The 11,928-nt window shown below is 35.6% G+C and overlaps 1 protein-coding gene across 1 annotated transcript in view; it reads left to right on the top strand.

Moving 5' to 3' along the window:
• The first annotated feature begins 2,663 nt into the window (after positions 1-2,663).
• The window catches only part of LOC110445657, a 60,690-nt gene continuing 51,425 nt past the window's right edge, over positions 2,664-11,928 (top strand). The window contains exon 1 of the mRNA XM_021490383.1: positions 2,664-2,719. The gene's annotated coding sequence lies outside the window, so the exon portion shown is untranslated. The remainder of the gene's footprint in view (positions 2,720-11,928) is intronic.

The raw sequence follows: 11,928 nt of genomic DNA, 5'->3' as shown, positions 1-11,928 counted from the left end.
CTCTCTCTCTCTCTCTCTCTCTCTCTCTCTCTCTTTGTTTTGTCTATTCTATGTGTGAAAGTGTGTGAAATTTGAATGTGTCTTGGTGATTGTATAAAATCCGCATCAGATGATGAGGATGATGAGGAGGATGAGGTTGCTGATAATTTCAATAGTAGATATGTGTGAATGTGTGGATATGTGTTGATGTGATGTTCTGTATAATGTACATGTTCTGAAAATCTTTGAAAATAAAAAAATTAAATTAAAAAAAAAAAAAGAAAGTGAAGATCTATATCTCAAACACACACGTTAATTAAAATCGTTACTGATGTCATATATACTCACTGTGAGTTAGCGAAATCAACCGTGGGTATCCGACGATGCTGATTGTACGGTTTTGTAAATGATTTCTTAATGCTTTATTTAATTAGACGGAAAGTAAACATGCCGCACAAACAAAAATTGATGAGGGAACATTATGTTAATTTCTAAACTTGATACAGATGTAGGAATGATTTGTTTGTGAATCTTTAAAATGACAGATGGGAGATGTGACAAATGTTGACGCCGCTGGATTTGCTTAGTAAGTATGGAAAAACTGAGGGCATATAGAATGTCATGTACGTTCAGCATAGAAACATTGTCAGAATATATTCATTTTAGGAACACCTGTTTCGATCTAGACGTAATGTAAGGTACCCTTATCATTTGGTATATATTTGTGTATATTTGTTTTTATGACTGCCAATTTGAGAAGAATAAACCTATTATTTTAATTAATGATTAAGCGGAAAATAAGAAAACTTTGTTCATAAAGGATGTTCAAGTACGGTGATCCTTTATTATACCGCCACCACTGCCCGGCAAAATTTTGACGTTTTAAAAGGGTTATTTGAAAGAAAAATACAACGAAAATGTGACAAAAAGAGGGAAAAAAACCTTTGTGATATGTTGAGACAGTGAAAAGGGAATGCTACATGTATCAAAGTTTAATTGCATAATGAGAAGGGCCAATGTATCAAAATTTGACTGAAAAATTATTTATCGGGATTCTGTTGTAAAGTGTAAACGAGGGGCATTATATCGACAGTTAATCGATAATCCAGGACGTTGTATCCAGGTTTTGCTGTTTAGTGAAAACGAAGGGTATTGCATCGAGGTTTTGCATTTGAATGAAAAAGAGGGCGTTATGTTGAGTTTTTACTTGATGGGGATAAAGGAAAGGCAATATATCGAGGTTTTACTTATGGTATAAATAAAGACATTATAAAGAGGTTTTTTAAAATTTATAAACGAGGGCGTTATGATGAGGTTTTACTATATGTTTATAAACGAAGGGCTCTATATCGAGGATAATCTAGAGGCATTATATCGAGGTTTTACTGTATGGTGAAAATGAATACGTTATATTATTAGTTATATAGTCAGTTACTGACCCTCTACAGAACCATAGAGGGTCAGTAACTGACTATATAACGAATTTATCGCATCGAGGACCCTTTTGCGTTTGGGCAGACCGACTGTTTAGTCGCTTCTTGTCTATTTCTTCCGTTGTCGTCTGCCCAATTAAAGCTCTCCATGTTGTTGTGCTGTTGTCTCTCAATGTCACCGAAACGCTTAGATAAGGGGACGGCACCCACGCTAAAACAAAAGACGGTCGCTTGCGACAGCGTCTTACTAATTTTGTCTGGCGTAGGGGAAGCAACTCCTATCATTTTACGATACAATGTAGCGAATGGGAATTACGGTGAGCATTGTATCATTTTCAGAATATTCAGGTACCCGGTATCTGTTGTTTTAGTTTTGAAGCGGTGAGCAGTGGGCGGCCATATTGCCCTATAATGGAATCCTACTGACCCTATATAGAAAATTAGAGGGTCACCACGTGACAGCTCTAAACCAATGGATTTTGGACATTTTTGTCCGAGGTGCGATAACGAGGTTTTTGTATATAGTTATAAACGGTTGACGATTTATCGAGATCTAAGTTAAATTGTGACGTTAGTTCACACATTACAACAAGATTTGACAATATTTAATAATAACAATACGAAAGAAACAGTACATAAATAGGTAAACAGACCTCTGTAATGCGGCATCTGCTCAGGTACGCAAGGTAATTTATGGCATCGCTCCACTCATTCGTCGCGGGGGACTTATAGCTTCCCCCTTCTAGGTCAGTGTTCCTATATCACTTATATTGGCGTATGTTCTTAAACCAAGTTATATAGGCATCTAAACATTGGCATAGTAATGTATAAAGTTGGACCTTGTTAAAGGTATTCTGACCTAACAAGAACCTGATTTGAGGACACTTGTTAATTTACTGTACTTCCTCTTATCTTTGTTTTAAACAATGTGATCAAGTCCCAGCTAGATTTCGGTATTATGTAGTAATTAAGTGATGTCATCAGCAATGACATGCCGAGCCAAATTACAAGTTGCACCTTAATATATTGCGCAATGTCACGTGAAGGAAGTTTGATGTTAGCTAAACACCCGATAAAACAGCTAGGGAGGTCTCGATGTGTCAGAAGTTAATACAATGTGTGCATACTGTCAGTCCTACATACATGTACCACGTGATTAGACAGGGTGATCCAATTAGAGAGGGGAAGCCTACCCACCTGACATCCTAGCCAATGTACATAGGGCTGACTCTGGGGTCGTTATCTACGTCACAGGTGGCAGTTTCTCAGCAAACTCTCCATTTGAAGAATTTACATCGTTGAAAAAGGTAAGACTTTCACTTCAATAAATAACATTTTTTACTCATAGCTGATGCATTAAAACATATTTGGTTTTTTTTCCATATTACTTTATCAGTATAACATTTTTGAACTTGTTTGCAAGTATATATATATAATAATTTAATATAATAATAATATAATATACACCATTTTATATAGCGCCCTAGCTAGCTAACCAAAGCCGCTTTAAAGCGATTTGCAGTACATAAATATACAACTTATACAATCAATACAATTAGCATATACATTAATCAATACAATTTTGAGGAATTCGTAGGAGCTGCCTCATCTTTAACACCACATCTGAACACCACAGTGTAATTAGTATTGTGCTCATTCGGCCACAGCATTCCTGTAATATCCTAAAATAAGTTAGTTTGTAGGATTAAGTTTATCTATTTTTATCTTAAAACACCTCTCTGATTGTGTCGGCGTGTCCTTTTGGCGATAAAGATCTTGTTATCCATCAAATAATTGCATACGTTAATGTATTTGGTAGAGTGGAATGCTGGAGGACGTATTTGTAAATTGTGCTGTGTCTGTCTTAATGTAACAGTCATTGATATCGATGCGGAGCACTTTTGTTGAAACCTCATTTTATTCATTTATAGTACCAAACAGATCTTATCTTAAACGACTTCCATGTGTTCTCCCAACTCGCTTAACTGTTTTATAGTTGTATGTATGAACGGCGTCTTTTTAATTTTCATGCCGGTATGAACGGATATCGGTTACATCCATATTGCATGAAGCCCGCTAAAAACGCCGTTCAATCCATATATTTACATTTTTACTACAGAACAAATGTTTGAGTTTATTTATTCGTTCTTAAATAATTTATTTATTTACTGCGTTTTGTTTATGCGTCGTTCTTTTAACATCATTAATTGGCGGAACAGCCCTATTTTAATCAAAATGGTGCCAATAATTAACCGTGATCATTTGAGTGTTTGACGTTGGGGCATTTTTCATGTTAACCGAAGCGGAGCCACAAGACTCTCGTTGAACAAGTTTAATCCATGACGTCATAACTAAAACACGTGATACGCCACGAGAGTTTTTGCTTTCATACTTTCATGCTTTAAAAAGATGCATGCGTGTAATGTATATGCGTGTGTGTTTTGGGAGGCTGCGATATGTTCGTGTTTGAAACCAAATCGGTTACAACCATATTATCTATGATCTGATTTATGTCTTAGCAATTCAGTGTTTCTATTGATACCTAAAATTCTGCCTTAACATTTTTATTGTATCTGTTTTATTTTCTAGTATCATGAATTCACAATTGCTTAATTGTATCAGGTATTGACTTTCATTTTCGAAGATTTGTTGACAGGTGTTATTGATAGAATGTGAGAACAGCCCTCTAATGGTTTATTATCGGTACTTAATTAGCTGTGATTCACTCTGTAATGCTTAATGATTGTTTTCAATTTGTTTCAATGCTTCCTGCTGTTTTGTTATAATAAAGTTAAGACTGAAAAAGGGTATTGTGTGTAAACTGATGAAAATATATATGCATATAAGGTTTTAAGTTTTTCTTACAGCAATGGAACTACGTTTAATGAACAACAAGGGAAATGTGCCTAATTACACTTCAAATTGGGTCTAATTAATACAGTGTACAGAAACGTTTGATATCAGTATAGCACCAGTTGTTGTTTTATAATAATATTAAAATAGAAACTTTATTTATTTTACAACAATTACATGTATGAAACAAGTTATTTCAACTTATCTTAATCACTCTTGTTGGCCCGGATGTTAGCGCGCGGGGGTTCTGTTGTGGGAGGAAACCGGATTACCCGGAGAAAACCAACGTAGTCGGGCAGATGACCCCATACCTATTCATGTCCGATCGGGGAATCGAACCCCGACCGCCTTGGTGAAAGGCAAGTTTTCCACTACGCCACCCGACCACCAAGTTGTTTTAGAAGATGTTTTTAAAAGATTTTCCCTTAATAAGTATGTTACATTTGTCCTATAACTTACTCCTATTCATTATAACAATATTTTATAACATAATGAAGACATCAGATGGGATGTGCTGTTGATTTCCGAAGTTACTGTCAAATTGTTCTTACGAATTAGTCTCGGTCAGTAGATATAGCGTTTCAAGATCGGGCGCAATATGTTTGTCCTGTAGGACAATGCTTAATGAATCTTGATTAAAAGGTATTAAGTTATGGTCGTTAAAAACTACTAACAAGATTTATGAAAGTAAGGTAGCACTTACAACAATGAAAAATCGCGTTTTGGGTTCAAAACAAGGTAATACTAGGTTTAATTTGTGTATATGTGACTTTAATATGTTAATGAAGTCATGCCACAATTCGTGTATTTGTATTATAATAATTTATAGCTCTGCTACACAATAATAACAAGTACCACTTTGGTCGTGTAGAGCAAAAATAAAACCTGGAGACAGCCATTGACATAAATGTATGCCCGATAACGTGGGTTTTCTCCGGGTACTCCGGTTTTCTCCCACATTAAGACCCCCCGCGCGCTAGCATCCGTGCAATCAAGAGTGATTAATATAAGTTGAAACAACCTGTTTCGTAATTATTGTAAAATAGATTGAAGTTTTTATATATTATATATAAAGGAACAGCAATGCTAAGATATATGCAAAATTACCTGTACCTTTCCGGATGCGCGTTAGCTCTTGACGTTCATGTAAAAATAATTGTCTGGCGATGCATGACTAAGGCTTTCGATGCCTTATTAACATTTTCGTCAAGCACACTTCACATTTCAAAGAAGACAAACCGGTTTGTCCTCTTAAAAGAGCAAACATCTGGCGTGTTAAGGGCTGAGCGGAAAAGTTGTTTTATGCCTTTAATTATTCTTTTTCTGTTCAATCGAGGGATTTACTGCTTTTCTAAATGGCATATACTTATCTAAACTACTACGTCGCAACAATACGGAATGAAGTTTAGCCCATCCTTCAATTACGATGCATTGAGAAGGCAAGCGTTGTTGCGAGACTATAAAAAAATTTGCCTTTGTCACTTCATCAATAAAGCGTAATTACTCTATAAAATGTAAACTCACTAAAACATTCATCACGCTTTCCAAATTATGCAACGTCTAATAAGCTCATTTTTCAACATAACCATTAGTTTACCCATACGGCGTTGTCTTCGTGCGAGACGACACAAATAAGCGAAGAACAAGATAAATTCTATTGTCTTCAGTGGCTCGTTTGACCAAGATGTTTGCCTTAAACATTAGAAAAACATTAATATTGCCTTTCTTTACAAATTTGCTAAACACGCCTGGTAATTATAGACCAACAACTATATACCCTGTACTGGGAGATGGCTTAATACTGTATAAGAGCCTACTCTTGTTGTCAGATCTCTAATATTACATTTTATATAATTATATATTATGTACTGCATATTTGTAAACAAAATATTGTTTAAACCAACTGTATTAATCACGGTAGGAAGAGTTTCATTTCAGTTCCTCTTTAATGATCGACTTGAAAATACATTTCATTACAAATATCAGTCTGGATTACAACCAGGGCCAAGTTGTTCAAATAGTGATTAGCTTAATCGGTGATTAGCGCAAAATGTTTTTGCGTGTATCTTAAAATGTTCCAGATAGCAAAGATTTTAGAAGAGTAAAATTACAAGCTTTTACTTTGAATATTGACCAAATTACTAGAGGTTGAAAAATGTCGTTAAAGAATTATTAAGTTAATCACCTTCTGAACATACACCACTTAAATTAGCTCCGCCATCATGTAACGACACGATCCGGAATATCTCTATATTTTCCATCACCCGATAATTGCATAACTGTGTGTATTAATACTTTGTGGGGTCACTGGAGCCATGCTTCGTTGATATACAGATAATGTGCATAATAACCAATACCAGTTATGCTCACATTTTTTTGAATCGTGTAACCTTTTATATATAATCATTAATATTATTGATAGGATCATGTAGATCCGTTGTATCCTCTTTATGAGTTTAGAGTCTTTGTTATGAAGGAATTGGTATTTTATGTGAAACATAAAACACGTGGGGTCGCATCTAATACCAAAAAACATCTATTATTTAATTTATTTCATTTTAAGGTCTTATTTATCATTATTTCACTTTCCATGTCCCTTGCACATTATTGTAATGATTGATGATTACACTTTTTCATTCCCATGGGTGTACGATAGGGAAATTCCACCCGAGGATATTTTTTAAACTGAGTGAAACCCGAGGCTTGCCGACAGTCTTTCACCATTTTGAAAATCCTGTGGGTGGATTTTTCTATCCTACACCTCTCATTCTTGTCACCATATTTTGCTCAGAAACCACAAAAAGGCATCACAATTTCTGCATCATAATGTTACTGATTTCGTGTCGTTACGTCATTGCTTTCGTTTTTTTATGTTACGCACGTGAAACAAGCTGTAAGATAGCAATTTCTTCCACCACTTTCTTTATCTGAATAGGCATATACGCACAGGAATGACAGAAATATATCTCACTCATATCATGAGAGAGGATGTATGATATAAAATGAATGATAATAATTTCATGTCCGGTAAAGCTTCAGTGTACAAGTCTTGGAACATATATTTGATAAAGAAATCGGCTCATGTAATTACTTCTAAAATGTTGAAACATGGGTGTCCGTTTGTTCTAGAAACCCTAGTTCGAAAATATAACACAGGTTAAAAACTATGCTGGCTCAATCAACGCCATCTTTCCCCCACATCCGCGTCCTTAAACTTCTCTTTGTTAATGATAAATGGGAGAATGAAAAAATGTTGCGTAATTCCCCGTCATTGCTTTGTGTCATAGTGCTTGGACACAACTCGCATCTATCAACTTTATGTTTTCATTAAATCGACCAAAAATGGTATAAAAAGAAAAGCAAAAAAATCGGCACATTCTTAGAACCCGGTAAACATTTGTGCTTCCCGGAATTATGCATAATAGATCAGGTGTATTATGTTACTGTGACATAACATTAACAGTAATATAATCCTTGTAAATGTTGATATGGGTCCAGCATTCCTGCATACTTTTATTATGTGTAGCAGCCGACCGAATAAACACAGCGTCTCTACGTTTCCTCCTTCAACACAGGCCAATCATATAGAGCACTTCATATATAGTGTTACACAATACATATCTGTTTCTTTGGCAGAGAAACGAACATTCGATACTCCACATCCAAAAAAGATGCGCTCAAGATATTTCTTACGAGCATAACGTATCACAAATCAACTCGCTTACATGTTCATAAACACGAAACCTTTTTGTGTCATGGTTTTATCTTCTTAATTTTTCCCTTGAAATCCATACGTGATTTGAGCACAGAACGTATTTCCACATGATTGCGGCAAAAACACGTCTGCTGGTCTTAAATGTTAGCTTTAAGCGCACGAAGTACAGTTTACACTTCCCGAAGCTTCTTTGCGAAACGCTTATATGGGAATATTTGGCTTTGAATTTTATATATGCTTCAGTCTGTGATATGTGAACAGTGAGCACGTGCGCCATGTGTCTCTCTTGGTGTCTTCCTTGTTACTACCAATATTTCATACATATGCTTTTTAGTATCCTTAGGTATTTTGTCTTTTCTTGTTTTTCTTGTGCCGTAATCATATGGTGATGATTCTGACCGAAGTATTTCATTTCTTTTCTTTCTTTTACTTCTATTTCTGTTACTCTTTCGATGTTTAAGCTTTTGTTCCTCCAGTTTTGCCTTTTTATAGTGTTGTTGTCGTTGATATATTACACATTTCGTAGCGTCAAACGGTTTATGAAATGCATGCCGTCTATATGAACTTCGTCGATGTTCATTCCTGAGCTGTGTCTGTTTTCTTTGTACTACTTACGTCGTTCTGTACTGTTCAAATGGCCGCGTGGACTTTAGATGAAATCTGAAGAGAGAGGGAAAATATTGGTATGTTTGTATTTTATTTTGATGTATACCGGTTTTTTTAGATATTCTTTTTTTACTGAATTGGTTCAGAAATTGATCTCGGGTAACTAGTCAATTTGGAAATTTGAATTTGATTGAAATTTATATATATTATGTATTACAATCAATCCGCCTGAAGAAGCCCTAGAAGGCAGAAAGGCCTAGCCGACGATCTGAAAGATGTATGTTTATTTTCTATATTATGTATATATATTTATATAAACACTTGCCATTCATAAGATTTGAGAGTGTACACATGAAGAATACAGAGAAAATACTTGTTCATCATTTATCTTCTAGAAGCATCAAGTTATTTTTTATTTTTTTCATGCACATATTTGAAAATATTTTATTTCCTGTTGCCAACTTGTTCATTACTACTGGTCAACAACAAGGTGATAATAATTACATTCATTCATTGGTGTTGTGTTTTGTTTGATTTAGTATTGTTTAACGTCATATCAACAGCTATGGTCATTTACATGTAAGGACGGCCTTCCCTGTGTGCAAGATGCATGCGTGTAGTGTATGTGTGTGTGTTTTGGGAGGATGCGATATGTTCGTGTTTGCCTCCTTGTGATAGCGCGGAACTGATGCCGGCTTTATAGTGCTACCTCACTGAAACATACTGCCGAAGACACCCAGGTAGACACCCCACCCGGTCACATTATACTGACAACGGGCATTGGTGTAGTCTTCAGTGTAATTAACTACATGGTCTCAAACAGACATAACATTAATGCATTAATTAAACATAAACACAGACGCATTTCTATAATCAAGATGTTTATTTTAATGTAGTTTAAAAAACAAAATATTGACAAATACTCGCAGCAGTTATTTATTTTATTCATTTTCTTCTCAAATTTGGCAGTCTGAAAGTTGATATGTGTGAATGTGTGGATGTGTGTTGATGTGATGTTCTGTATAATGTACATGTTCTGAAAATCTTGAAAAAAGAAAAGAAAAAAGATGTTTATTTCAAATGAAACAGTTGAGAGATTTGCAAATCACAGGGAAGTTTTCAGAACGTGCACTAGCATGGTTACATAGAATGTACTTTAAAGGAAACACGCGATGATCATTTCATCTTAAATTTCTTTCCTTTTTTTTCGTTTGGTTTGTTAAAAAGAACACCTGTATTATCACTTTTATAACCCTGACGGCGTGTCTCCTTTAGCACCCATCCTCATATGACCTTAGCTGAAATATACCTCAGACTCGCCCATATGGCAGAAAACCTAACAACAACGACTTCTGATTTGTAATAATAAGTAACTTAACACGTTTTCTAAAGAGTATATAACAATACACGTTGCTAAAATTAGTCACTTATGCATTCACTGTTATTTTTTTGTTGAACAAAGCTTAAATCAATCGTTCTTAGCCCTATCCGGATATACATTACCTCCTACACACACAATTTCTATCGCCACATGAAAACTTACCGGAATCCGCCAACCGGCATACTGGGGTTTTTTTTTTGGTTTTTATTAGACCGAGTGTAAATAGCCACCCAAGTATTTAAATTAGTCTGCAATATTTTGCGCGAGCAAACAGTTGTCACTTTTCACAACAAGCGGTATGGTTTTATCATTTCTGGCGCTGTGGGCAGTTGTCCTTATTTGCTAGTTTAACCTCGATTTATTTGGAAAGATTATATAATTATGCCTCATGATTTGTTAATTTATCGTGAATGCACGAAAAATGATTACAACCAAAGAATATAACTCGCGACCGCTGTATAAATGTATAATTATGGTTAATTAAAGTCAATAACTTTGACAAAACACGCCATGATAAAGACCCTATCTCCAGTCATAGGTCTTAAGACCTCACAAGCTTCACTTACAGTCACCAATCGGTTTCTCAAGTCGGCAGACAATAAACAATAAACACAGACGCATTTCTATAATCAAGATGTTTATTTTAATGTACTTTAAAAAACAAAATATTGACAAATGCTCGCAGCAGTTATTTATTTTACTCATTTTCTTCTCAAATTTGGCAGTCTGAAAGTTGATATGTGTGAATGTGTGGATGTGTGTTGATGTGATGTTCTGTATAATGTACATGTTCTGAAAATCTTGAAAAAAGAAAAGAAAAAAGATGTTTATTTCAAATGAAACAGTTGAGAGATTTGCAAATCACAGGGAAGTTTTCAGAACGTGCACTAGCATGGTTACATAGAATGTACTTTAAAGGAAACACGCGATGATCATATCATCTTACATTTCTTTCCTTTTTTTCGTTTGGTTTGTTAAAAAGAACATCTGTATTTTCACTTTTATAACCCTGACGGCGTGTCTCCTTTAGCACCCATCCTCATATGACCTTAGCTGTTTAAATAATTTTCAGCCTCAAACAGACAAACAAACAAGCAGCAATACATTACTACATGTATTTATCTCTTGGTCTGGGTAGACCCTCCTAACCCAGAGATAACGAATTTGTCACTCTGACAAACTTTTATAACTGTTTTTCTGCCAAATTTTATGTCATTTTGTGATCATGAGTTTGACTTAAACTTGACAGCTACTCAAAATAGCACCTACCGGACACCTTTTCGGCAATATTTCGGACAAGAGTCACAATACACAACTATCGTTGTATTTGTATTTCATCCTGTGAATGATTGCCAAACCTCCTAACGCTTGTGTGTGTCGGACGCCATCTTTGGAGAGCTTCTGGTTTAAGTTATCTCCCCTACGTGAACGAACGTGCTTTTATAGACCCCGACAGAGCGGGGTCTTTAGAAACATAGACCCGGCAAGAAAAGAGGGTTACAAATTAGAAGGGTGACAAACTTCATTATACTGTAACTAATCATGTTCAAATGACGTCAAGAAAAACATGCTGCATACAGACACGTGTATGATATTCGGACAATTTTTAAGCATGTTGACGTCAATAAAAACTGCTTCTCGGCTTCTCCTGCAGAACACGACACCGTTAAACATCGCTCTGGGTTATTGCCATTGAAGGGCGCACTGTTCTTTCTATTTCTAAACATTTTCTTCAGGTTGGTACATGTAAGTATGGATTATGAAAAGTTCTTGTTACCCAAAAGTGTTACTTATTTAAAAATTCAACATGCACCTGAAATTGGCGCACTGTTTTTATTTGATAGTCATCCCATTTTTTTACGAATCCTATTAAACGACAGGCGCGTAGCTAGCCCCTTTACCATGTGTAAGCCCCGACATGGGGTTGCCGAAGGAAGCCCCACCCCCACCACCCCCACCAC

The sequence above is a fragment of the Mizuhopecten yessoensis genome, unplaced genomic scaffold (assembly GCF_002113885.1).
Source record: "Mizuhopecten yessoensis strain PY_sf001 unplaced genomic scaffold, ASM211388v2 scaffold2329, whole genome shotgun sequence".
Lineage (NCBI taxonomy): Eukaryota > Metazoa > Mollusca > Bivalvia > Pectinida > Pectinidae > Mizuhopecten > Mizuhopecten yessoensis.
This window is presented reverse-complemented; position numbering and strand designations above follow the sequence as displayed.